Source organism: Dama dama, chromosome 10 (genome assembly GCF_033118175.1).
Source record: "Dama dama isolate Ldn47 chromosome 10, ASM3311817v1, whole genome shotgun sequence".
Taxonomy (NCBI): Eukaryota; Metazoa; Chordata; class Mammalia; order Artiodactyla; family Cervidae; genus Dama; species Dama dama.
In genome coordinates this window covers 7,056,158-7,083,423 of record NC_083690.1, presented here as the reverse complement: position 1 = coordinate 7,083,423, position 27,266 = coordinate 7,056,158, and the positions used below count along the sequence as shown (strand labels likewise).

At 43.4% G+C, this 27,266-nt stretch overlaps 1 pseudogene; it reads right to left on the bottom strand.

The window, feature by feature from the left end:
- Positions 1 to 6,762: 6,762 nt before the first annotated feature.
- On the bottom strand, positions 6,763 to 6,863 carry LOC133064117 (U6 spliceosomal RNA; annotated as a pseudogene).
- Between the last annotated feature and the right edge of the window lie 20,403 nt (positions 6,864 to 27,266).

Below are 27,266 nucleotides of genomic sequence, written 5' to 3'. Positions count from 1 at the left end.
GTCCACAGGGTTGCAAAGAGTCTGACACGACTGAAAGACTAAACAACAATGACAATTTTAGCTGGAAGACCTAGCTAACAGAAAGACCTCCTCATAGGATATCATTCCCTTCAGTGAATGATTTGCTTCCAAGAGAGAGGAAGTGGATTCCAAATACGGCCACAGACCTACCTCAGCCCTGTTTGCACACACCTTTCCAAGGAGAGCTCTTGGTTTCTTCCCTTATTATCTGTCTCTCTATTCCTTGACTCTGAGGTTGGCTTGACTCACAGTTAACAAATATAATGCAAGCAGAGGCTGGAAACTGCTTGTGAGTTACTGTTTGCCTTCTGGAACTGAGGTGGATGAAGCTAGAGTCTGTCATACAGAGTGAAGTGAGTCAGGAAGTGAAAAACAAATATCGTACATTAAGGCATATATATGGGCTCTAGAAAGATGGTGCTATTGAAATCATTTAGATAGGGCAGGAACGGAGACACGGGCATAAGAGAACGGACTGTGGACACAATGGGGGGAAGGAGAGGGTGAGACAGATTGAGGGAGTAGCAAAGACACATACGCACCATGTGAAACAGATGGTTAGTGGGAAGTTGCTGAATAGCACAAGGAGGTCAGCTGGGTTCTCTGTGATGACCTAGATGGGTGGGATGGGGGGTGGTGGGATGGGGGCCTTAGAGGAAGGGGATATGTGTATACGTATGACTGATTCACTCTGTTGATCAGCAGAAACTAACACAGTGATGTAAAGCAATCACACTCCAATTAAAAAGAAACTTGCTCAAGGTTCTCAGTGGTGGAGTTAAGATCTGAGCTTCTAATGATGTCTCTGTTTTAGGAGCCTCTTAGGCTTCTGCTAGAACTTCCCTGGTGACTCAGATGATAAAGAATCTACCTGCAAGGCAGGAGACCGGGTTTGATCCCTGGGTCAGGAAGATTCTCCTGGAGAAGGGCATGGCAACCCATCCCAGTGTTCTTGCTGGAGAATCCCATGGTCAGAGGAGCCTGGCAGGCTAGAGTCCGTGGGGTCACAAAGAGTCAGACACAACTGAAGTGGCTGAGCACACACACAGAACTTCACAGGGCTGGGGTTAGAGGCCGTGAAGGAGGCCTTGATGGTGGCAGGACAGGGATTCTGATGTCAACTTTCTTTGGGGTCACAGTTGATCTGGGTCCCTATAGGTACATATGCATAACATCCTGTGGGTTAGAAACACCCAGTGGAAGCACTTGATCTTCCCATGTCCTCCCACCACCTGAGGTCAGTGCCTGAAGAACAAGCAAGGTCATGCTTAAGCCCTAATGGGTAATGTCCTATTAAGAAGGGAATAACTCCACCCATTTTCAGGAATCAAGGGAACCAGGGCTCCATCCCTCTGAGCCCTCGAGGTCAAGGACCCACCTTCCCTCAGCTAGAAGGGAAATTTCTCTGTCTTATTCACCATTATCTCTGCAACACCTACAGGATCTCTATCAATCATTTAGTGAATTGATAAGTGAGTAAATCTAGCGTTCAGTCGTCTCCAACTCTTTGTGACCCCATGGACTGTAACCCTCCAGGCTCCTCTGTCCATGGGATTCTCTAGGCAAGAATATTGGAGTGGGTAGCCATTCATTTCTCCGGGGGATTTTTCTGACCCTGGGATCCAACCTGGGTCTCCTGCATTGGCACAGAGGTTCTTTACAACTGAGACCAGGGGATTGCATTCAGAGGAGAAGGCAAGTCCTAAGAGGGCTGGAAGACTCAAGAAGAACTCATTGTATCAATAAAGAGCCTCAGAGAAAGAACCACTTGATTTAACAGCTTAGGAAAGAATACGGCTCTTTCCCTGGTGGTCCAGTGGCTAAGATCCTGCGCTCCCAATGCAGTAGGCCCGGCTTCCAACCCTGGTCAGGGAACTAGATCCCACTTGCTGCAACTGAGAGTTTTTACATACCACAGCTAAAGACCCTTCATGCTGCAACCAAGATCCCAAATGCCACAAGGAAGATTGAAGAATCTGTGTGCCACGACTAAGACCCAGCACAACCACATAAAAAAATAAAGATACTTTTAAAAAGAATATGAAAAGGGGTACCTGACACTCAGAATAGAACCTAGTAAATGTCTATGAAGTGAATGTATGTCCTAGAAAGAGATTCAGGGGCTTTGATAAATGGAGCTCTTAAGAATTGCTTAAGATTTTTTTTAATGTGGACCCATTTTTAAAGTCTTTGGGCCTTCCAAGATGACTCTAGTGGTATGAACTCACCTGCCAAAGCAGGAAACCTAAGAGACGTGGGTTTGATCCCTGGGTGGGGAGGATCCCCTGGAGGAGGGCACAGCAACCCACTCCAGTATTCTTGCCTGGAGAATCCCATGGACACAGGAGCCTGGCGGGCTACTGTCCATAAATTCACACAGAGCTGGCCACGACTGAAGGGACCTCGCATGCAGACTTGCTACGCTATAGGATGACTTAAAACTATCATATATGCATTCATCAATTACCCTCCAGGGAAAGGAGCTTTGTGTGTGTGTGTGTGTGTGTGTGTGTGTGTGTGTGTGTGTGTGCGTGCGCACACACTCTGAAACCAGAGGGTCATCTTTTTACAGGAAGTTTCACTAAGTTCCTAGCTATTTTGCCAACCAGGAAAAGGATGCAAGACTTTGGCTTTATAGGCTCGGAGTGACAATCAGAGAAGTTCTGTTCTTCAATCAGACGATTTAAGAAGACTTGACCTGACTCAACAAGTTCTAGGAAATGTGCCAGAACACACTTTCAAGGAAGGCTCTGGCGCCTTGCTTTAAAAGGAGGATGCCATCATCCATAGGAAACGCAAGAAGCGATGGAGCGCTGCTCTAAGTCGGTGGTGGGTTTTCTGTAAGAGGCGTCCTGAGAAAAGATGCAAGTCCTCCGGATGGCGGCAGACGCACATCCAGGAAGCCCTTCGCCAAGCCTCCGAGGTTCTTGCCCTCACCGCCTCTTTTTCCCCCTGGCGACTTTGTAATCGAAGCGGGTGACAACTTCATTCAGCTCTTAGCAACAACAGGAGGGATCGATTCCCCGAGAATGCCCTAATGACTGGAGACTGGGACACAAACCATAAATGGGGACTTTCTGATTCCAAGTGAAATTATAGTTTGCCCTACGAGATTGCACAATAAATCAGGGGAAAAACCAGCCAACATAGGACTCTGGGGTCACTGAAGTGATGTTGACACATTACAATAATGAGAACTTGAAACACCTCCTGCCCTATTGATTTTTAAGCTGCATCGTTCCCACTGCAGAAGATTACAAGTCTCTGTCTTCGGAATCATGGCTCACGCAGGAGATGCTGATGAAAAATACACCCAATCCAATCAAAATGAAAAGCTTTACTTGTACTTATTACAAATCTAATACCATTGTCCCTTAGCTGCATGATAGGCACTTAACCTACAATGGGAAAAAAAAATTTTTTTTCTTTTAATTAAAATTTTTCATACCTTTTTTTTTACACACAGCTCTTTGCTATGACTATACAGGGAAAAGGAACCGAAGAAAACAGGCACAATAGCTCAATTAGCACATAAAGGGCAATTTCTTTATGCTTTTCTAATTCTAGGGTAGCTTTCAAATTCCCTGAATCACCATATCATTTGGGAGAATGGAAAATCATGTTCTAACAACTAACTTATTTCCTTGTCAATAGGAAAAGATGTATTCCACCCGCATTTAGCATCCACAGTAAACAAAGACTGCCTTGCTGATCTTTCCTTTTTCCCTGAAAAGTGCTCCATGGAGCTGAATAAACACAGTTGTGGGAGGCCAACTGGTGACATAAGTTAATTACTGACCTGTCACGCAATCGGAGAATGGTAATAATTTATTTTCACTGTTGCATTAACCGTAACCCCTGTTTTGCCAAAGGAGAGTGCTGGGGAAAAGGACTGGAGCATTGCTGCCACCGTACACCCTGTATGAGGTTGTGACAATATTTTAGAGAGGACGCTGATACAACGTCACTGCTCTTCCTAGGCATAGTGTCCTGGCCATAACTTAGAAAATAATTACCCACATTTCTCGGCTTTAGGAGAGAAGAAACTAGTGAGTAGGAATAACACTCTTTCCTCTAATAGGGTTCTGAAAGCATCATCCAGTTATTAGATAAAATTATGACTTGGGTTTACCAGGATGCAACAGATAATAAATATTCTGGAACAATCCAATAGGATCATACATTCTCTGAAAACATTTATCAAGGTCCTAATATGGCCCAGGCATTGTCTTAGCGATTAATTACACATTGTTCACCTGTTCTCTGTCTCCATGAAGTTTATAGCCCATCATTATCATCTGATTGTCGAGACGAAAACCCACAGGCAAAACCCATGGGTCTAAAAGGGATTCTTATAGAAGAAACCCTCATGTCCCACTGAGAGCGTTGACTGAAATAAATGAATGGTGTTTAGAAGCTAACTGGTCTTTTCTTTCAGCTACCCTGATTGTTTTTCTTCACTTGATCTGATGAGAAATCTTGCTCTTTTGGAAAATATATATCCCTGCTTACAGATGAATCTATTTGCAGGGCAGGAAGAGAAATGCAGGCGTACAGAACAGAGATGTACAGACACAGGGGAGGAAGTGGGGGGTTTGACAAACGGGGAGAACGGGATTGACATATATATGCTACCAGGTGTAAAACAGATAGTTAGTGGGCTTCCTCGGTGGCTCAGATGGTAAAGAATCTGCCTGCAATGCAGGAGACCTGGGTCTGATCCCTGGGTGGGGAAGATCCCCTGGAGAAGGGAATGGCTACCCACTCCAGTGTTCTTCCCTGGAGAATTCCATGGACAGAGGAGCCTGGTGAGCTACAGTCCATGGGGTCCCAAAGAGTCAGACATGACTGAGCAACTCACACACACACACACGCACCATGGGAAGCTGCTATATAGCACAGGGAGCTCGGCTCAGGGCTCTGTGATGACCTATAGGGGTGGGATTGGAAGGGGATTGGAAGGTTCTAGAGGGAGGGGATATATGCATACAGAAAGTCGGTTCACTTCCTTGTACAGCAGAAACTAACACAACATGGAAAGCAATTATACTCCAATTTTTAAAAATCGCCCTGAATCCTGCTATATCATGAATTTTATCAGCCTGAGAGTAACTAACCAGAAACTGTCTTCTTTTGACACAGCTACCGTTGGGACCTAGGTCCTTACATATGCTGTTAATCCATTTATTAATAGGACTGAAAGCAGGTGAATGATCTAAGACACTTTTTCACACTAGTTTGTAGAAAATAGTTCAAAATTGATATAAAGGAGGGGTCTGCGGGGGTTAACCACTGTGATCTTCTGCTGCAGCACTCTCAAGAGCTGTTCCTCTGTCTTCACATCAAGTTCCTTCTGCAAGCTTCCCCCTGGGGTTCACTGAACGTTACTCACGGGGTTACAAAGTAGCTGAGAGGGGCTTCCCTAGTGGCTTGGAGGCAATGCAGGAGATACAGGTTCGATGCCTGATCTAGGAAGACCCCACCTGCCACGGAGAAGCTAAGCCCGGGCCCCACAGCTACTGAGCCTGTGCTCTAGGGCCCGGGAGCCCCAAGCACTGAGCCCACACGCTGCAAGTACGGAAGCCCTCCCGCCCGAGAGCCCGTGATCTGCAGCCAGAAAGGCCACCATAAGCCCACGCGCCGCAACTCAAGAGTAGCCCCTGCTTGTCACAACTAGAGAAGAGCCTGCACAGCAAGGAAGACCCAACACAGCCAAAAATGAATAAATAAAATAAATTACAAAACATTTAAAAAGTCGCTGAGGGGCTTCCCTGATGGCTCAGTGGTTAAAAAAAAAAAAATCTGCCTGTCAATGAAGGAGAGACAAGTTCAATCCCTGATCTGAGACGATTCCACATGCCTCAGAGCAAATCAGCCTGTGGGCCACCACTATCAAGCCTGTGCACTGCAACAAGAGAAGCCACCGCAATGAGAAGCCCATGTACCCCAAGTAGAGAGCAGCCCCCGCTTGCCACAACTAGAGAAAGGCCCACACAGCCAGGAAGATCCAAAACAGCCAAAAATAATTTTTTTTTTTTTTTTAAGTATCTGAGAGGGACTTTCCTGGCCATCCAGTGGTTAAGACTCCATGCTTTCAATGCAGGGGGTGTGGGTGCCATCACTGGTTGGGGAACTAAGATCCCACAGGTTGCCTGGTGTGGCCAAAAAAAAGGAAGAAGCAGCTGAGAACTGAGGCTTGCAGAGGCCACGCTGCGACAGTCTGCCCTATTTTGACTGACATGTTCCAGCTGATATCACCATCGGAAGAAATGGTCTGCAAGGCAGTGAACAAGCTTCTCCTATTTTACTAACGTCAGTTATAAGACATGGTGGTGAAGCATCCTGTTTATGGACCAAACCTGCCATGGTCAGATCCAGGGTTTTCCCACCATGAGCTGTGTGACCTTGGGAGAATCACCCTCTCGAAAATGGCTCCCTCGTCTATGAAATGAAGAGAGTGAGGGGCCCTGCCAGGGAAGAGGCTTAGGAGGCTGAAATAAGCCAGTCGAGGCTCAATGCCCCAAACACGCTTGTCAGGTCTGATCCCCACTGCATATTAGCCATGGTGTTCCCCCCAAGACCAACGGGCCCCATCTCAGAGACATTTGCTTTGAGTTTTCTGAGCTCAGTTCAGCAAGTGGCATGGGGTGTCGCAACAGTTTTAGAGGACTGTGCTGACATCCTCACGTTCAAGTGGGCAGCCAAGATGGATTCGCATCTGATTGTTTCTAAGACATTAGCAACACCATACCATGGCTATGAGAAGTCAGACCCTTGTGCAGGGGCCATGCTAATCTTCTCTGTATCATTTCAATTTTAGTATATGTGGGCTTCTATCCTAAGAAAACCATAACTGAAAAAGACACATGTACCCCAATGTCCATTGCAGCACTGTTTACAATACTCAGGACATGGAAGCAACCTAGATGTCCATCGACAGATTAATAGATAAAGAAGTTGTGGTACATATATTCAATGGAATATTACTCGGTCTTAAAAAGGAATGCATTTGAGTCAGTTCTAATGAGGTGGATGAAACCAGAGCCTATTACAGAGAGTAAGGTAAGTCAGGAAAAAAAAAATTGTATATTAACACATATATGTGGAATCTAGAAAAATAACACTGACAAATCTATCTGCAGGGCAGCAGTGGAGATGTAGACATAGAGAAAAGACTTACAGACACACAGGGGTGGGTAGGAAGGAAAGTGTGGGACCAATTGAGAGAATAGCATTGAAACATACCAGTGGTCACATATGGATGTGAGAATTGGACTATCAAGAAAGCTGAGCGCAGAAGAACGGATGCTTTTGAACTGTGGTGTTGGAGAAGACTCTTGAGAGTCCCTTGGACTGCAAGGAGATCCAACCAGTCCATCCTAAAGGAGATCAGTCCTGACTCCATTGGAAGGGCTGATGCTGAAGCTGAAACTCCAATACTTTAGCCACTTGATGCAAAGAACTGACTCATTGGAAAAGACCCTAATGCTGGGAAAGATTGAAGGCAGGAGGAGAAGGGCATGACAGAGGATGAGATGGTTGGATGGCATCACCGACTCAATGAACATGACTTTGAGTAAACTCTGGGAGTTGGTGATGGACAGGGAGGCCTGGTGTGCTGCAGTCCATGGGGTCGCAAAGAGTCGGACACAACTAAACAACTGAACTGAACTGATACACATTACCATATGTAAAATAGATAGCCAGTGGGAATGTGCTGTATGATGCAGGGAGCTCAAATCTGGTGCTCTGTGACAACCCAGCGGGGTGGGGTGGGGTGAGAGGCAGCTTCCAGAGGGAGGGGACATATGTAAACCTACGGCTGATTCAAGTCGATGTGCAGCAGAAATCAACACAGTATTGTAAAGCAATTATCCTCCAGTTAAAAATAATTTTTTTTAACAAAAGAAGAAGAAGACGTTAGGCCCCAAGAAACAGCCGTAACTCTTCTGAAACACGATTTTAGCAACACGCGAGTCTAGCACGCAGCAGGTTCCCAATGCAATGGCCCAAAGAATAACAAAAAGTCAAAACACAAGAGGGAAGAGATGAATGTATACATATAGCTGATTCACATATTTGTATAGCAGAAACTAACACATTATAACACAATTATCCTCCAATTTTTAAAAAAGTTAAAACACATGTGGAAAACCAAGATGAAATAAAGATCCAAACATCAGATGATACCACCACTTCCTCTCAGAGAGGCCCCTGTGCCACGGACACTGCAGATCCAGTCTAAATTTACAGGACGGGGTAAAAGGGCAAGTGTCATCTATAACTGCCTATTTATAAATACCAACACCAGGGGCCAGGCCTCCCCAAACTCCCTGGCCATTTTCGACAAGACACCTCAGAGTAGCACATAGCTATCTTGTTAACGTTCCATGGAATCTTTCCCTAAACATACGCTTGTTCTTGCCTTCCACATTTTGTCCTGTCACTGCAACAGATGGCTTTACACTGGAGCATATGAAAATATTAAATACTTTATAAGCCTGGTGGAAATATGAAATGCCTTCGGAGGATGGAAAGCCGCATGATTCATGTAAAGTGGCCACGCGAGATTCTGTTAGAAACAAGTACCTTTAAGTTGTGTTGTCGAGGAGATGTGGGGCCATCAATTCCACATCTTCAGTGAAGGGAGACAAATGATGGGGCTCAGCTTTCGGTGAGACAGATCTGGGCCACACGGAGAGGCAGAACATACCGCCAGTGAGAGCTGTGAAATATCGCAGTGTGTAACCAAGGGAGGATTGTGAAATCGACTTCTTAGAGATCTAAAAGCCAGAAGAAACCTCCATCTGTCTGAGATGGTCAAATAAAGCGAGCTTAGCTCACAGCAGTGAGTTGAGAGGTGGTCAAGTCAGCTAGCCATTGTCCTATACCCACAAATTCACGTGTCCTTTCTTTGCAGAGCCAGTTTGATAGATGCTGACCCAACCTAGTGAGTTTTGCCACCTCATCCAACCCAGAAGGGATGGCCCACAGACCTGGGAGTGAGGTTCAGATCACTGCTGGTGCTTCAGATGAGCGATTCTCAAGCCAGCCTGCCTAACTTTCAGTGCCTCAGATTGTAGCAACATGGTGAGGGACTGGAGCGTTTTCTGTCTGACTCTTCATCTATAAGTGGGGGTGACGGTGGCAAATACGTCCAAAGGATGCTGTGAGGACAAGTGAGTTAGTACACACAACAGGCTTGGTATATAGACTGGCATATGGTGGATGCTGCATAAGTGCTGGATAGTATCTATATTTAGTCCTCTGTTTAGGTAGAAATTAACATTCAGATGTGGGTAAGATTTTACATCTTTCCTTTGATTGGTGTGTATGACTGGCATTCACTTCAAATAGGGACAGTATGTTAATGTTTTCTATAATCTGTGTGGATGTGAGAACTGGACCATTAAGAAGGCTGAGCTACAAAGAATTGATGCTTTTGAACTGCAGTGCTGGAGAAGACTCTTGTGAGTCCCTTGGATGGCAAGGAGATCAAACCAGTCCATCCTAAAGGAAAGCAACCCTGAATATTCATTGGAAGGACTGAGGCTGAAGTTGAAGCTGCAATACTTTGGCCATCTGATGTGAACAGCCGACTCATTGGAAAAGATCTTGATGCTGGGAAACATTGAGGGCAGGAGGAGAAGGGGGCGACAGAGGATGAGATGGTTGAATAACATCACCAACTCAATGGACATGAGTTTGAACAAACTCTGGGAGTTGGTGAAGGACGGGGAAGCCTGGAGTGCTGCAATCCATGGAGTCACAAAGAGTCAGACAGCACTGAGCAATTGAACAAATAATGTGTATGAATCAAAAACTGCCAAAGGCTTCTTCCTGGTATTTGTTCCAGAGCAGTGAGACTCATGCTCACACTAAAGCCTTCCCAGCAATGTTCACAGAAGCTGTACTTGTGAGAGCCTCACATGGACCAGATGTCCTTCAACAGGTGAGTGGTTAAACAGACTATGGCACACAGCAGGTCCAGTGGGGTATTACTGAGCAGTGAAAAGGAACAGATGACTGATGGACTCGGTCATTCAGATAAAACTCCAGGAAATGATGGTGCTGGAGTTAGCCAATGGCAAAAGGTTAAACATGATACATACATGCAGTGGGATATTACACAGCCATTAAAAAGAATGGGATAATTTGATTTGCAGCAACAGGATAAACCTAGAGAGTGTCATACTGAGTACATTGTCATACAGAGAAAGAGGAATATTGTGTGATACTACTTGTATGTGGAATTTAAAAATAAATGAGACAAATGAACTTATTTATAAAATAGACTCACAGACTTAGTGAACAAGCTTATGGTTGCTGGGAGAAAAGGATGGGGAAAGGATAGTCAGGGAGTTTGGGGATGGACAGGTACACACTGCTATATTTAAATGGATAATCAGCATGGACCTACTGTATACCACAGGGAACTCTGCTCAATGTTATGTGACAGTCTGGATGGGAGGGGAGTTTGGGGAAGAATGGACACATGTATATACATGGGTGAGTCACTTTGCCATTCACCTGAAACTATCACAAGATTGTTAATTGGCTATGTTCCAATGTAAAATAAAAAGTTGAAAAAATAAATTTGTGTGATTCCACTTCTACATGTTTGAAATGACAGGGTTTTAGGAGCAGAGGACAGAGCAGTGTGGACAGAGACTAGGGATGGGAGTGGGTGCTGGTGAGTGGAGGTGGATGTGATTATAAACAGGAATCTTAGGATGGACAGACTCAATATCTCATCTGTGGTGGTGGACCCCCAAACATATACCCATAATAAATTTGTATAAAACGAAGCGCACACATACAAACGAGCACAAGGCAATCTGGGGAAATCTGAGCAGTATCAGTGGATTGCACTGCGGCAACATCAGTATCTCAGATGTGACGTGATACATGGTTTTGCAAAATATTCCCATGGCGGGGGGTGGGAGGGGTGGGCGGGGGAAACAGGGTAAGGCCTACAAGAGATCTCTCTGTATTATTTCTCCCAACTGCATGTCAATCTACTAAACCAGCTGGACAAAAGTTTCAAAGCTGAAGCCTAAACGAAGGTGAAGAGTCAAGATTTTCAATACACGGGGGTGGTGGACACTCTCCTCTCTGTATTTCCCAGAATGAAGAAAACACTCATCAGTGAGCTGGCCGGCATCTGTGTGGACGCAATGCGAAAGTACTTAATAAATAAAAAGATTTTCTTTTTCTATTTAATGATGCTGACATTGCAGCGCTTAGCTCTAGGTTTTGTGTATTCAGTTGGCACCTTTAAAAGGCATGGAGGTCTGCCGAGTGGAGTGCCCCGGTTTCTGAACCAATCTGAACAGCGCCAGCCTTTCTCTGAAGTGTTTTATTATTCCGAGTCGGACCCACTGCATCTCCCAAGGTATGAAGTTCAGTTCGAGATAAAAATATTTTATCTGCCCTTACAGCAAATTGAAAGGCTATAGAAAGGGTTTTGTTATTGCAGTGTTTTCATAAATATATAGTAAACATCTTTCACAGTGGGAAATTCAGCACAAAAATACAATTTTCATACACAGCCATTCATGCGGCTGGCACAGGAAGATGAAATGACCCAGAGATGAATAAAAAAATAATAGTATACAACTTTGAGCGGCCCACAGTCCCCGACAGACACACACAGCCGGGAGGATAAAGATCATGATTTTGCTGTGCCTCCGATGAATGACAAGGGTCTGCAGCACCCAGGGAATTTTGTTTTCCCCTGTGGCCAAACCATTAGGCTTAACAAGTAGCTTTGTCATTTTCAGAAATTTGCCAGCAGCCAACCACCCTATTTCAGAGCACAAAACGACCCCACATCTTAGCCAGGACATAATTTTTAACTTGAGCGATTTTTAGGCTTACCTCCTTTTAAGTCTCTCTTACGCACATTTTCAAAGCAATTTGGGTTGCCTGTGTCCAACAAAGAATATCTAGAGTTGACATCTAAGTGGATGGACATCAGCTTGGGCGTGAAGGGCCCATCAGAGCTTGTTTGCAAAGTTGGAAGGTCTTTTTTTTTTTTCCTTCCCTAACTGAAGTGTATTTAATTAACAAAGTAGAGGATATTTGTTGAAGATCAAAAGGAATCAAAGTGTAATCTTTTTAACAGCTTCATTGAGATACAATTTTTAAATAACTTCATTTATTTATTATGTATTTTTGGCCATGCTGGGTCTTCACTGCTGCACGGGCTACTCTTGGTTGTGGTGCAGGGGCTTCTTGACGTGGGGGCTTCTCTTGTTGTGGAGTCTGGGCTCCAGGGCGCACGGACTTCGCTGCTTGAGGCTCCCGGGCTTTAGGGCACAGACGGGCTCAGTAGTTGTGGCACGTGGGCTCAGCTCTGCAAACTCGTGGGATCCTCCCAGATCAGGATGGAAGCCATGTGTCCTGGGTTGGGAGGTGGATTCTTTACCACTGAGCTACCAGGGAAGCCCCGAGGTACGGCTGATGGACCAAATCCCCTGCACACCCGGTGGGGACAAGGCGATGAGTGTGGATACAGACTCACACAGGTCTATACATCACACACGGGGATGTGTGGTATATCATACACCCACCTGTGTGATTCCACCACCGCAACCAAGGTAACAGACACACTCAGGACCTCCAAACGTTTCCTTGCATCCTCTGTGTGTGTGTGTGTGTTATAAGAACACCTAACCATGGGCTCCATCTACCCTGTTAACCAACTGTTCAGAGCACTGCACCACGTTGCTAACCACAGGCATGAGGGTGCCCAGCAGTGCACAGATCCATCTTGCATAACTTTAAAAGCAAAACTTGGGCTCCTCTCCTGCTCCCTTCTTAGTCAAGTTCCACAGAAACCACAAAGGTCACCCTCCTTCTCAGCTCCTTAGTTATCTGGTGCATTTTCATCCTGTATAGACAAACACAGTGTGTTTTTTATTTTTTTCAAAAATGTATTTATTTATTGGTGTGCTGGGTCTTCACTGCTGTGCACGGACTTTCTCAAGTTGCAGGGCGCAGGGGCTACCCTTCAGATGCAGGGCACAGGCTTCTCACTGCAGTGGCTTCTCTTGCTGCAGCAGAGGGGCTCCGTCGTTGTGGGGCATGGGCTTAGTTGCTCTGCAGCATGTGGAATCTTCCCGGACCAGGGATCGAACCTGTGTCCCCTGCATTGGCAGGAGGATTCTTAACCATAGGACCTCCAGGGAAGTCCCAAGTGTGTTTTCTAACAGATTTTTCCTAACACGGGTCTGACTCTTGGACTCTTCCCCTAGTCCTGCAGACACCATTTCAGGCCCATGAAGATCCTCTTCACTCCTTGAATGCTTCCTGGCTTCTTACCCTCCATCATTAGGCATTTTGTTTGCTCCAATTTTTCTTCCTTCTCTGCTCCAGTCGAGCAATTTGCACCTTTGCAAACTTGAAAAGTGAAAGTGAAAATACATAAACCCAAGAGGTGGACATGCTGGGCAAAAGAATATGCACTTTGTTTTTAAATAAGAATTTCTAAATTATCTTCAATAGAAAAATCCTATGTCATCAAATATGATGATTTCCAATATGATACATGAATCATTGATACATAGAAATGAAACTTTCCACGTATGTATACAAAACACACATATATGTATATGTGAACATATTTTCATTTATTTATTGGTATTTATATTTGTTATGAAAACTATATGCATACTCTTTGCCAATCTTCCTTCTGAGTCATTAGTTGGTCAGCCTATGTACCCATCCATCCACCTATCCACCCATCCATCCATCCATCTATCCACCTATCCATCCATCCACCCACCCACACATCTATCCACCCATCCACTCATCCACCCACCCACTCATCTATCCATCCATCCACCCATTCATCCACTTATCTACCTATCCACCCATCCACCCACCCACACATCTATCTATCCATCCATCCAGCCATCCACCTATCCACCCATCCACCCACCCACCCATCCATCCATCCACCCCCCCATCCATCCATCCATCTACCCATTCATCCACTTACCCATCCATCCATCCATCCATCCACCCACCCACCCATCTATCCATCCATCTACCCATTCATCCACTTATCCATCTATCCATCCATCCACTCAGCCATCCACCCAGCCATTCATCCATTCACATATTCCACTATGATTATAAGCAGGTTAGTCCTAATAAAAGAACTGCAAGGACTCCCTAGGATTAACCAAATCTGATCTATGCCAGATCAGTTTTCACTAAGGTAAGAACAAATGTCCCTAAGGCTTTGAGTCAAACAAAGGGTGGAAATAGTCTTTGAAGTCATAAGATTTCAAATATGACTACAAATCCAACTCATGGTTGATAACCCTAGAAAAATCACATCAACCCTCAATCTTTCCTTCTGAAAAATGGGTTTAATAAGAGCATCTGGCTCCTAAAGTTGCTGGGAGTATTCAATTCAATAATGTGTAACCAGGAGATAACACAATGCAAGGCTTACACAAAGGCTGTCCAGGTGGAGCTAGTGGTAAAGAACACATGTGCCAATGCAGGAGACATAAGAGACGCGGGTTCGATCACTGAGTCGGGAAGATCCTCGGAAGGAAGGCATGGCAACCCACTACAGTATTCTTGAGTGGAGAATCCCCATGGACATAGGAGCCTGGTGGGCTACAGTCTTTAGGGTCACAAAGAGTCAGACACAACTGAAGCGACTTAGCATGCATGCACACACATGGCTTATGCAAACACTCGATACACAGGATCAGTACCCATGATAATAATTAAAGAATTTTCTATATTGAGCAGTTTTCTAGTACATTACAACACATCCTGGCTTCTTCTTCTATTAGCAGAAGAAGTTGAAGCCTGAACCCCTTATAACATTGATGATCTTCTATATCTATATTTTTAACCTCTCTGGGCAAACTTTGTAACGGGCTCAGCAGAAACCCATTACCCATTGTTAGATGCACTCTTAACAGCATACAAAGCTTATCACCGGCTGTCTTTATTTTTAAAAGCAGACCCACATTAAATGTGGAAATATGTTAGAAACCAATTCCACTGGATATGGAACGAAAATGACTCTTTTAAATCCAATTTCCTATTGTTTGCTTCTTTTAGTCAATTAACCAAGATATATGTATTTTAGCACCACAGACAAATAGACAACACTTACAGAACCTTATCAGAAAGTCTTAGCTATGGGAGTTTATCCCTGTTTATTCACTGTTGAACAACAAATTCTGGCTTACCGTCAAATTATTTCCTGAATCAACACTTTTTTAGATGGAAAAGGTATTCCATAAAAGCCAAATCTATGAACTGTATTAAAAAAAAAAAGGAAATGTGACAATAATGGATGCAATGTGAGTCTTTTGACACTTCTGAAATGGATTCACTTCTTGCCTCTACCTTGAGTTTGTTGGGCCTGAAATATACAGGAAGGACTAGAACGGTTTCCACATCCACCGCAGTTCCTGGAATGTTTCAGGTGTGGTGGAGGGTGGCTCAAGAGCCCCTGTGCATGGTTTGGTATTGCTGCCTGGCCAGACTAAAGCTGTTCAAGAGTGCTGAGCCTTTCTTCCTCATATTCAGAAATCTGCTCCTTGCCTCATGTAAACTGTAGTCCATTGCCGTGGCTCAGGATCTTCAGGTTTTCCATGGGACAATGCAGAGTGAGTTATGTACCATCACTTGAATCCTGGGAAGCTTGGGTCAGAAGCCTGAGAAGGCAGCTGGTATAGAACTGCCATCTGTCATCAGTGGTTCCCATGGCCACAACCTCCTCTTCCCCCAGTATTTTCCCATTCAAGATGGAAGATGCTTCCTTTTAAAGTATACACCCACACATAACCTTGACAAGAAACGTTTTAAAACATAAATTCTACCATCCATGTATTCATTCATTCATTCAACTGAAATTGATGGAGATTGTCTATTCCCATCTTGGTTTTTCTGAACCCTCTGTGTATTGTATGTTTAATCACAGACTTGCAAGATCATGTCTTCTTCTAATGCAGAATAAAGTATGCTAAATTGGCACTTCTATTTTAACATCTACTCAAATTGTTTTTCTCTTCATAGGTTTTACTACATGCTGGAAATTCAACAGAGTGAGAGATGGGCAGGGTCATTCCCACGGTCTAAATGACAAAGGTTGATTGGCTTTAGCAAGATCAAGTTGGGAATCAATGTACCCATATCCACCATATCCCACTTGGTATGGACCACACGGGACTCCACAGAAAACATTTAAAGGGCCAGGAAATCAAAATGTAAAATTTCTTGAAGGGATCATTCATCCCATTAGTCATGCCCTATGAATACTATTGTTTTCAGTAGTATAAATAAATAATGAAGAGAACCCACAAGTCCTTGTGATGCTGGAAAACTGCACGTTCAGAAGTATCTAAATAGTGAAAAATAAAACTATACACATTACCACTCACTCTCATTCAAAAATGGTTGTTTGCCTAACCAATCTGAAATGAAAGTAAAAAAATATCTTTTGTTTTAAAACTCATATGAAGATGCTGCCAAAACAGCTGTGCTTCTGCCCATTTAAAAGCCCAAATTCTTAAAGAGCAGGGCAAAGTGGTTAAGAGCAGAGACTACGGAGTGTAACTCCTAGCTCTGTAACTTACAAGCTGTGTGACCTTCAGCAAATTACTCAGCTTCTCTGGATCTTGGTTTTCTCCTCTATAATAAGTTGTTGTTATTTATTCGCTAAGTCTCGTCTGACTCTTTTGTGACCCCATGGACTGCAGCTCATCAGGCTCCTCCGTCCATGGGATTTCCCAGGTAAGAATACTGGAGTGGGTTGCCATTTCCTTCTCCAGGGGATCTTCCCGATCCAGGGATCGAATCCACGTCTCCTTCTTAGAAGATGGATTCTTTACCACTGAGCCACCAGGGAGACTCATCTATAAAAAGTAGATAATAATAATATGAAACATGCGGGCTTGTCTTCAGAATTAAGTGAATCAATATTTTAAAGCATTTATAACAGTACTAGGCACATGCAAAACACTGTTAAGTGTTTATTAAATAAATAAGCAAATAAACCTATGTGCCAAAATTAAAGATAAGGAGAAAATAACCATGCTTGAATGCCAAGGAGAAGCAGGAAGGTTCTTAGAATTACTGTTGCATGACTCATTTAGTGATGCTGCCTTTCTCTTCTCTTGACATCAGCACCAGAGAAAGAAATCTCATTTCGGGGCAGTTGTTGGAGGTAACGCTGAGCACATTGGGGAAAATCAGGTACTTCAATCTCAATGACCTATGTCATCTTTATAAAGGAAAGATGCTCGGAATAGGCAGCTATAAAATTTTAAAGTCAAATTGTAAGAAAATACAGACCTTCTGACTTTCATTGTGATCTTATTCACAGTGTCCAACCGGAGATTTAAAAAGTTTAATAACTGAAATTCACTTATCTACTCTCTTGAAAAATCAGGCCATGTGTATATTAGTCATAGCATCACTGATATCGCCTAGGGCAAGATTTCTCAGCCTCAGCTTGGCTGGCATTATGGTCCAGATAATTTTTTTTGTTGTTTTGGGGAGCGGGGAGGCACTATCCTGTGGATTCTAGAATGTTTAGCATCATCCCTGGGATGTTTAGCAGCATCTATTCTCTACAAAACAGATACCAGTAGCAGCCCTCACCCAAACATAACTACCAAAACTCTCTCCAATATGTGGCCAAATGTTGGGTCATATGGTAGTTCTATTTTCAGTTGTTTGAGGAACCTCCCTACTCTTCTCCATAGTGGCGGCACCAATTTACATTCCCACCAACAGTGTAAGAGGGTTTCCTTTTCTCCCTACCCCCTCCAGCATTTACTGTTTGTAGATATTTTGATGATGGCCATTCTGATCCCGGAGAGGTGATAGATACCTTATTGTAGTTTTGATCTGCATTTCTCTAATAATTAGCGATATTGAGCATCTTTTCATGTATTTCTTGGCCATCTGTATGTCTTCTTTGGAGAAACATCTATTTAAGTCTTCTACCCAGTTTTCTTTTCTTTTTTAATTGACCTGCATGAGCTGTTTATATATTTTTATTAATCCCTTGTTGCTTGCTTCATTTGCAAACATTTTCTCCTGTTCTGATGCCTGTGTTTTTATTTTGTCCTTTGAGGGGATGGGAGTGAAAAAAATTGTTCCTGGTTGAGAACCACTGGCCGAGGGCGTCGGCCAAGTACCTGTTTTGTATATCTCCCTGAATTCAGAGAGTTCATTTCAGGTGTGTTTTGGGATACTGAAGCCAGAAAAATCTGGATTTGAATTGAATATTTAATCATAAAAAGTCTTGAACATGGCTTCTCCATGTCTACCTTAGGAATAGTGATGACTACCTTGAAGAATGGTAGTAAGGACCAGAAAAGTTATGCTAGAACTCCTAGCCCCATGCTTGACACAAAGAGGCAGTGGGGTGCAGGGGAGGTGAGCATTTCTACATCCCTGTAAGGATGGCTGTGTTGATACATGGTCCACCCCTCACCCTCCTCATCAGTCTAAAAAAGAACAAGTCTCTATTTATATAGGCAAATAAAATACAATAAATAAAACTGGTCCTTCCACACATTAGCAAACAAGAAACTGGATTTCCTCTCAAGCAGAGAATTCAATAAAACAACAGAGAACTATATCATGTTGCAACTGCAGACAAATTATCATGAAGCATCACTGAGAACAAAGCTAGTGGAGATGATGGAATTCCAGTTGAGCTATTTCAAATCCTAAAAGATGAGGCTGTGAAAGCGCTGCACTCAATATGCCAGCAAATTTGGAAAACTCAGCAGTGGCCTCAGGACTGGAAAAGGTCAGTTTTCTTTCCAATCCCAAAGAAAGGCAATGACACAGAATGTTCAAAGGACTGCACAATGCACTCATCTCACATGCTAGCACAAGTAATGCTCAAAATTCTCCAAGCTGGGCTTCAACAGTACATGAACCATGAAGTTCCAGATGTTCAAGCTGGATTTAGAAAAGGCAGAGGAACCAGAGATCAAATTGCCAACATCTGTTCTATTATCGAAAAAGCAAAAGAGTTCCAGAAAAACATCTACTTCTGCTTTATTGACTATGCCAAAGCCAATGACTGTGTGGATCACAACAAAGTGTGGGAAATTCTTCAAGAGATAGGAATATTAGACCACCTTACCTGCCTCCTGAGAAATCTGTATGCAGGTCAAGATATAACAGTTAGAACGGGACATGGAACAACAAACGGGTTCCAAATTGGGAAAGGAATATGTCAAGGCTGCATATCGTCACTTATATGCAGAGTACATCATGCAAAATGCTGTGAAGCACAAGCTGGAATCAAGATTGCCAGGAGAAATATCAGTAACATCAGATATGCAGATGACACCACCCTTATGGGAGAAAGCAAAGAGGAACTGAAGAGCCTCTTGAAAGTGAAAGAGGAGAGTCAAAAATTTGGCTTAAAACTCAACATTCAGAAAACTAAGATCATGGCATCTGGTCCCAGCACTTCATTGCAAATAGATGGGGAAACAACGGAAATAGCAAGAGACTTTATTTGGGGGGGGCTCAAACTCACTGCAGATGGTGACTGCAGCGATGAAATTAAAAGACGCTTGCTTGTTGGTAGAAAAGCTATGACAAACCTAGACAGCATATTAAAAAGCAGAGATATTACTTTGCCAACAAAGGTCCATCTAGTCAAAGCTATGATTTTTCCAGTAGTTATGTATGGAGGTGAGAGTTGGACTATAAAGAAAGCTGAGCACCAAAGAAATAACTCAACACACACACAATAACCCCGAACTGCAGGAAATTCAAGGTGGCTAATTGTGACCACTAATCCATCTGTAAGTTTAAAAAAAAAAAAAAAAAGCTCATTTTAAAGAACAGTGAGCTTTGGCTAATCAGATAAACAAGAATCCAGAATTCTAGATTCACGCCTATAAAACTAGAGAAAAAGGAATAAATGCACCCACCATTGCAGAGGAAAAGAAGAATCTCACTGTCATCCTTAGCACATGGATGCACTATTTTTGCTACAATTCAATCACTTCTCAAAAAGCCTTCCCTGGCCCGTTGACGTTTGAACCAGCTGAAAGATCATTCCCCACCAATTACTGTGAGGGAACTAACAACTGTTCTTGTTTTCCTTTAAACCCAACTGAAATTTCCCGAGAAGTTGCAAATAGAAAATTGTGTTAAGAACATGCCATTGATCCTATTTACATTCGCTACATCAAAGCATCGAGACATCACAAGCCAATGTGAAACCGGGACCTTCCAATACCCCACAGGTTATGCAAACACCTAACCGGAAAGAACACTTTGAAATTTTTATGGAGCAGGAAAAATTGGAAGTGTATTAATCTAGGCAGTGAAATTGGGCTTTTTGTCATTTTTAATTGCTTGAATTCATAACCTAGTTTTGCTGAATCAAAAATGAGTTGCTATAGCTGACACAAGCTGTTTCAGCTTTTTGGGTACACGCGCACATACACACACACACATATGCATGCACGCCCCACAAGTTTTCATATAAACTTTGTATCTATTAATAAAAAAAAAAAAACTACTGGAAACTCTTTAGAATATTATAGTAACTGAATAGTTAACAATAAAGATTTCTAAGTAGAGCACTGTGTGTTAAAAGCTGACTTTTAAAGATTTCTTTCTTTCTCTATCATGCAAATTGGGGAGGGGGGAGAACAGGAATGCTAAACCATCAGGACTGTGATTTTGTTGCATATGATTTAATTCAAATAAATTAAAATGCATAATTTAAAAGTTCTTCATGCCTTTATCTGCTCCTGTTTACTACTGCTCATAATATATATAAACACTCAATTCTGGGTGAAAATGAAGGAAAATAAACAGAAGGACAAAGGCGTCCACCCACAAATATATACGAAGATCAAATGTGTTACGACTTCCTGAAGGTTTCAGACCCACAACCAAAGTCTGCAAGTGCAAAACTCTTGAAGGGTCCATGTTTTTCTTCCCTATTTGTTTTTGTGTTTGTCAGAAAAATCAACACAGGATGGGGATTAAAGTCTCATAAAAGGCCTTTCATTTTAATTCCATTAGAATTACTCTCCGAGAACTTACTGTGATCACTTAGAGACTAACTCATGTGACATTTTAAAAACAGAGCTAAAAATGAAGCATAAACAAAGGTTCAGTTAATACTAACAAGGTCTCATCATTATTTCATAAATGCCCTACCTCTTTTGGACCATGCTCCATTTCTCTGGTTCTGCAACTCTGCTCAAAATCTAACAGAAAAATTGTAAGTCTAGCCAGAAAAAAAAAAAAAAAAAAAGGAAAAAAAAACTGTCTTACACTAAACATTGTTATAGTTATTTGGCTCCAAAACTGACCCACCCAACCAGATTCCCTGTAATTAGAGAAAATGGTAAGGATTACGTACTCAGACTCTCATATCACACTCTCAAAATACAGTTATATATTCTCAATATCTCACAACTATAATTTAGAGGAAGGCAATTGTTGCCAAACGCCCTTTGACCTAAAATCTACTTCGACTTTTGTGTCATACTTATGGGAGAGATCATGGGAAAAAGAAAATAAAATTGGAGAAAAGAATGACACTATTTTTATGATACTTTAAAAAGCTGGCACATAAGTCAAGGCTCGTGACTATTTCTACTAAATTCAAGTAAATACAGACTAAAATGAATCCAGATTCTAAACTTAGGTCAGGTAATAGAGAAAACAGAAGTTTGAGGGGCAAGTTTAAAAGAGACAAACGTAAAAATATGCTTACTCCAATAAAGTTACGAGGCAAAGTGCAGGGTTGTAAAAATCTATCCCTAGGAGATGACACAGACAAGATTAAGTTCTGTTCATGTAAAGTAAAGGCCTTCTCCAAGTGTTTAACTGGTTAAAATGAAATGACAAGAAAAGTTTGAATATTCACTTTTTAAATAACATTACTGTATAGTAGATTGTCTGATATTAATTAATCCTTGCACAGGAGCAGAGAATACCAATAAAGAAAAATCAGGTGCTGGTGATGATCCTTCAGGGTGCAAAACATTGGTTAAGATAAAAACGTAGTGGGAGAAGATAAAGGAAAATTTGTTCTGTGTTCCAGGTATGAAACTTAAAAAAAGGCAGATGAAAAGAAATACAGGTGGATGGGGAGGGAAAAAGGGAGTTGCAGAGAAAGAAAGGTGGATGGGAGGGAGGGAGGGAGAGAGGAAAAAAGGAAAAAGAAGGATGAATCAGACAGGGAGAGAGGAAACCTTCCCCCATTGGGGATACTTCCTCCAACTCTTCGGAGAAGAAATTTTCTCTTCCTAATAAACTGCAAATATTTTAATACAGAAGGAAGCACCAGCGTGTGTAGAGTGTGAGTGGGCAGACAGAAGTTGAAATATCCTGCTTCTTTTAAGAAAATCATGACTGCTGCCCGCACTGCCTGGGAACATCAGTGGTAAACAGCTGTCAGCGGCGGACGTGAGTTTTCTTACTTCAAGAACAACCCTCTGGAAACTTAATCACAGCAAATCACAGAGACAAGTTACTCCATATCGCAAACACATCTACAGTCATGCCCTTCGGATTTCTGAAGATACGTTCAGATGAAAAATACGAAACTCAGTTGAGAAAGATTTTATGGTCTTAAACCAAATATTTACTGCCCAGCTACCCCCCAAAAAGGATTACACAATCATTTTTGACTGCTTTCATTATAAGCCACATTCATTTCCCTGTGACCAAAATTAAAACCACATAAACAATGAGTAAATTATGAGCTATGGAAAGATACCCACAAAGTGACTGGTTTCACAGGTAATAGAATGAACATTTCACTAAAATGAGGCTGCCAGCATAACTTTTGGATTCAGAATTCCCCTTGGGCCCCTCTTGGTGGGGGGGGGGGGGACTTAGCTTTTTTGTTAAAAGAAATAAATAACAACACCAGTTTCATCCTAATCTGAAAATAAATGGCCAGAGAGATTGGCTGAGCCCTAGGATTCTAGGTGATCTTCCCAGGATGACAAATATCAGATTCAGCACTTTGCGTGTTTTTTTTTTTTTTTTTTTAATGCTTGACAGTAAATTCCATCACTTTGAAAGGCAAGGTACATTTTCCCCATTTGATCTCTTAAGAAGAATGACTCTTGTTTCATTTAATAAAATGGTCCAGAGCCTACTTCTTCAGTCCAAGACTTTTTGGTACTGTCAATTTACTCCCTCTTCCCTGGGAATAGGGAAGGCAGAGAGGAGAGAGTACCCAGTGTAGACATGTCTGCACAAATGTGAAATTCATATCCCCGCCGCCATACACACACACACACACACACACACACATGCCCCCTCGGATCGTGAGCCTGCCAACTTTCCCAAGGCACTGCCCATCTGGCCAGTCATTTCAGAAACCTCACATTTGAAGAAGCGCGCAGCTCCTGCAAAACCCCTGCTAGCCTATTGGGACTTACACACCTTCTCTTATAAACGCTTATTCATCTCTGGAAATAAAGTTAAACGGAGCCAATGAGCATGGGCAATGAAGTTCCCCCGCTAACTTCTACTCCGTCCAGAAAATCCATTCATCTCAGGGCTCCCCACGTCGCTCCGAACGCCCCTCGCCCTCTCCAGGCGATCTGCGCCCCTGGGTGCGCCCGGGACGCGCCCGAGCCCAGCCTCCCGGGTCCTCCGGCTGGCCTTACCTACCGGGTCTCATTCACGCGCGGCGAAGGCATCCACAGCCTTCCATCTCGGCTTCGGTGTGCCCGGCTTCCCTCCGCCGCCGGGTCCCTATTCTAAATCGGCAGCCCCGGGGGCGCACACGCCGCCACCCTCTCGCACGAACGTTGGACAGCGGCTGACGGCGGCTCCCCTGCCACAGGCAGCCCAAAATGTCAATTTGCACACTCCTCCCCCCTGTCGCCCGCCCCCGTCCCCGTCCCTCTCCCACCCCCGCCCGCGAGTCAGTGGGCTTCGGGAAGCCTCGGTAGACACCGCCTCCTCTCCATGCAGCTCGCCCTGGTCTCCCGCTATCCTCGCGTCCCCGCCAGCGTTCAGAGCCTTCTTCGCTCGCCTTACCTGAAGGGCATCTCCCACGACTGCAATTAGCTGCCAAGATTTCATTGTTGGCTGCAAAGTGTCTCCTGCTTCCTCCCCGGGAGAACGCACGGGAGAAGTCCGAGGCGACAGCAAGCGGCACCCACGTGCTAGCAATGTAAATGACTCCAGTCATCTGTCTTGCGCGCCCGAGCCTCCGTGCTCGCTCGCCCAGGCCGCCTGGCAGCCTGACACCGCCGCCAGCAGGTGCAGAGCGCGCCGGGAGCGAGCAGCCCGAGCGAGGAGGCAATCAACGCAGGGGACGCACACAAAAGGAAGGCCACCGAGGTGCCGGGGACGCTGCCAGCGCCCCAGCCCAGCTGCCCGCGCGTCCTCGGCCTCCACGCCAAAAAGAAAAAAAAAAAAAAAACAACCCTCGCCAAATTGGATGCCCGATGGTTCTGCAAAGTCTCGCAGCCCCGGGGATGGAGGCTGCGTGGGTCCCGCCTCCGCGCCTCCCGGAGCTGGCGGCGGTCCCTCGCTTCTCTCCCTCCCTCCCGCTCCCCTGCACGTGTCCCTTCCCTTGTTCTTTCAAGCATTAAATATGTACCACATGACAGACTAGGGCACCTTGCAGGGTCCTCCGAGTCCACCCTTGACAACCAATCTTAACTCACGCGCGGAGAAATGTCTAAAGGCAGGATATAAGCACTTCCAATTACTTACACTAACTCCTGCATTATTCAGAACGTCCATGGGACAGTATTTATGACTTCCAATGTGCTACTTCATGTATAAACACTAATAAAAGATGGAAATCGCACCGATCCCTACCCCCAGCGCTGCTGATGAACTTTTCCTCTGTGTTTCCTCCCAGAAGTGGTTGTACTTTTTTTTTTCTTTTTTTCCAGTGGTAGTAGTTACAACTTTGCAATCTCCAATCTTACACATTATGCAGTAAATGAAGATGCTCTGAAGTTCGAGCCTGCTTTGAAATGGAAAACATATATTACCTCCTGTTGAACTTCAGCGACCACCTTCTAAAATATATTTACCTTGGATAATAGTGGAATCAAAGCAAATTTCCTCTTTTTTGTTTCCAAAAGTCTTCATAGGTATATGATCTTTTTTCCCCCCCCTTATTAAATAAAATGTGTTGCACAAGCTTCTAACTACTCCCAGCTTAGCTATTGCCAGTCTAAGCCATAGCTTCGGGTAGAGACTAAACCACCTATTGATTGGCGAAGTGAGTTGTGTTTCTTCATTTCCTTCACAATCAGAATGGCCAGCTACACGCACTAAGATGGCCTTGCTTCTCTTCAAAGCAACTGTTTCTTGAAGGGGTGGAATCTAAACGTGTTCTAGAATATCATACAGATATACTACATTTGATTAACACTGAGATAATCATCAGTTTCCTCTGTCAACTTCCTGGAGAGTTTACTTTCATTAAAGGCCTTGTGCACAACTGAGTAGGATTTTATATATTGGTAAGCAAATTTTAAATTGTTAATAAATCCTTCAAATGTTTATTTTCACATTTATTACAGCTCCACAAGTAGTGGCAATATTTACAGGGTTTTTTTTTTTTTTTTGGAACATGCCAAGTCCTTACATAACCATCATCCATCTCTGTCACACCAGTAACAAAGTGAGGAGGTTTTTTTTTTTTTTTTTCCTTCTTATGCATTAAGGGTGTTTTTAATATTGCATTCATGTAGTGTTTAACTTGCTCCTTGTGAACTTAAGAAAAGTTGATGTGTGTTTTCTCTGCCTGCTTTTCTTAGAGGCAGTTGCATTGAAAGATGCTAAGATAACATTAAGTAAAACTCTCTTTCACGGTGACAATGCAGTGCAAAATACATACACACCCTGATTATTTAAACGGTTGACTCCTAATATAAGCACATACTATCCTCCGGACATGGTTGTCAATGGAATCAGGTAAAATGGCAAAAGGTTTCTAGACTTCTGTTTAATCAGAACCCTGTGTAGTTGTAGAGATATACAAATATCAAGTATGATTATCACGAAAAAAACTACCAGTCTCCGCGGAATAATCTGATTCACAAATCAGTTCACAAAAGCAAGGTTATTTGAAGTTACGGATGGTGGGGGTGGTGGGTGGAAAGACAGCACACCTAATTACAGGCCCATCGTCCCCCTGTTCCCTGGCACATATGGTCATTTAATCACAGAGTGTGACAACCTTGGCAGATGTTGCCCAACCCAGTTATTGATATAAATTGCTATCCTCATGTGTAAGTGCCCCGGTGAAGAGTCAGAACAATATTTGTACGCACCCAAAGGGGCTTCAAGGTCCACACGAGAATCTGGGGCAACATGACAAGATGGTCCAGAGCGGATGCTGTTTCCTCGCTCTGACTTCACAAGCGATGGAATCAAGAAAAAGGGCACTGAAGAATTTAGTTACAGGGCAGCAGAGGAGAAACAGACATAGAGGATAGGCTTGTGGACATGGGGAGAGGGGAGGAGAGGGTGAGATGTATGGAAAGTGGAAACTTACATTACCATATGTAAAATAGATAGCCAATGGGAATTGGCTGTGTCGCTCAGGAAACTCAAACAGGGGCTCTGTATCAACCTAGAGGGGTGGGATGGGGCGGGAGATGGGAGAGAGGCTCAAAAAAGAGGTGATATATGTATATCTATGGCTGATTCATGTTGAGGTTTGACAGAAAACAGCAAAATTCTGTAAAGCAATTATCCTCCAATAAAAAAAATTAATTAATTAAAAAAACAAACAAACCAAAAAACCAACAATAAATGAAGCCCCCCAGATCAAGAATGAGGGGAAGTCTCCCTGGGGGAAGGGTAAATTGGTATCATCCCTCTGGAAACTTATTTACTGGTGTCTAATAAAATAATACTTAATGTTTTGCCATTTTACCTGATGCTGCTGAAAACCATGTCCAGAGAATAATATGTGTTTACATTAGAAATTAACTGTTAAAGTAATCAGGGAGTGTAGGGTTCTTCCAATAGTCATGAATGGAAGTGAGAGTTGGACCATAAAGAAGGCTGAGCATTGAAGAACTGATGCTTTCGAACTGTGGTGCTGGAGAAGACTCTTGAGAGGCCCTTGGATGCCAAGGAGATCAAACCAGTCAATCCTACAAGAAATCAACCCTGAATATTCATTGGAAGGACTGAAGTTAAGATTTCAATACTTTAGCCACCTGATGCAAAGAGACGACTCATTGGAAAAGACCCTGATGCTA